Source organism: Podarcis muralis, chromosome Z (assembly GCF_964188315.1).
Source record: "Podarcis muralis chromosome Z, rPodMur119.hap1.1, whole genome shotgun sequence".
NCBI lineage: Eukaryota > Metazoa > Chordata > Lepidosauria > Squamata > Lacertidae > Podarcis > Podarcis muralis.
This window is the reverse complement of record NC_135673.1, coordinates 50,389,478-50,391,460: the sequence shown is the minus strand read 5'-3', so window position 1 is coordinate 50,391,460 and position 1,983 is coordinate 50,389,478.

Genomic DNA, 1,983 nt, shown 5'->3' with positions numbered 1-1,983 from the left:
TCTTGTGTTTGTGACATCTCTCCCCCCCTAAAAAAATTGATAATAATATTTATTTTAAAATATGGACTATTCCTAAACCATGATATCAATTAATATTAATCCAGAATAATGTTGGTTAAAATTAATATATAATGATATTAATGTGGACTATTAAATAACTAATCAAAGCAAGTAATAATATTAAGTAATATTAAGTAGTAAACAATAATAATTGATATTAATATTAATAATAATGTTAATTTTGAAAAGCGGACCTAATCCGAGTCCTTTCTTGACTCTTATTTCTTTATGAAATTTGGGGGAAATAAATAATAATATAAACATAAAAATGTAACAACAGCAATATCCACCAATATCCAATATCCATTTTATTGTTTGTACTAGCCCATCTCAGAGGATTACCTGAAAATAATCATGAAAATTCTTCCTTGATTTATTTCTTTATGAAATGGGTGGGATATAAATAATACAGATCTAGAACGCCATGGAGTTTGGACATTTTGGCTCCTGAATTTAACAACAACAACAAAAATTATTATTTGTCCTGTGTTGCCCCCAAACCATCATATTTCTTCCTTGATTTATTTTTTATTTCTTTATGAAATGGGTGGGATAGAAATAACAGCAATAATCATATAATCCTATAATCATGTAATACAAATACTGATAATAATAAAAATGCTAATAATCACTAATAATGATGAGATACAATGAAACAATAACATAAAATTAAAAAATAAAGGAATTCACCCAAGATTAGAGAAGGGAGGCCTGGGGAAAAAACTTTTTTTCCCTGTTTCCCCCCAAACCTGTCCCCCCAGGGGAATTGGAAAAAAACAGTTTGACATAGTTTGAATATCCCCTGCCCCATTTAAAGAAAAAACAGTTTTTTAAAAAAGGAAAAAAACCTGGTTTCCCGCAGGCTTTCCCATCCCTACCCAAGATCTCTGGGCGGTTTGGGAAAGCTTCCGAGAATTGCAGCCAGGAGTTCTGCAGGCTCAGGTTTAGAGATGGGAAGGCCTGGGGGGGGACGGACGGGAAAATTGGGTGGGAGGGGACAGGTTTTAGGGGAGCGGGTTATGGTGGGGTTTTTTAAGCCTTTGCCCCCTGGAAAAATGTGGGGGGAAGCCAGCCCGATGGGCGTTGTATAACTAATAGCATTATTATTATTATTAGGGATAGGAGTTAGGGATAGGGATTGGATAGGGTTATTTATTATTATTAATATTCTATTGGGAGCCGCCCAGATGGGCAGTGTATACATACACAAATTATATGTGTGTGTGTGTGTGTGTATATATATATATATATATATATATATGAACGATATCAATCCATTTATTTCGAACAAAGGAAACCATAATTTCATTCTTCATAAAATAATTTCATAAAATCATTGTTGCTGGAAATGTAATCGTAAGGGAGGTTTTATGTTTTATCATGTTTTAGATATTCTCTTGGAAGCCGCCCAGAGTGGCTGGGGAAACCTGGCCAGAAGGGTGGGGATATAAGAAATAAATAAACAAACAAATAAATAAATAAATAAAATATTGATACCTGCTCATCTGGCCATGTTTCCCCAGCTACTCTGGGAGGCTCCGAACATAATAATAATAATAATAATAATAATAATAATAATAATAATAATAATGATAAGCCTATCCGTAATAAGAATAACAACAACCCTATCTCTAACTCCTATCCCTATCTCTAACCCTTATCCCTAACCCTAATAATCTCAAGTTTAGAGATGGGAAGGCCTGGAAAAACCTGGTTATTATTATTATTATTATTATTATTATTAAATAATAATAACAAGCCTATCTCTAATTCCTATCTCTAACCCTCATGCCTAACCCTAACAATTATTATTATTATTAATAATAATAACTCAATTGGTTACAAAATGACAAGGCTCTATCCGATATTGCAAGTTCCTTTCGCTTCTTCTCACTTTCACTGGCGCTCCGCAGGGGTCCTGCA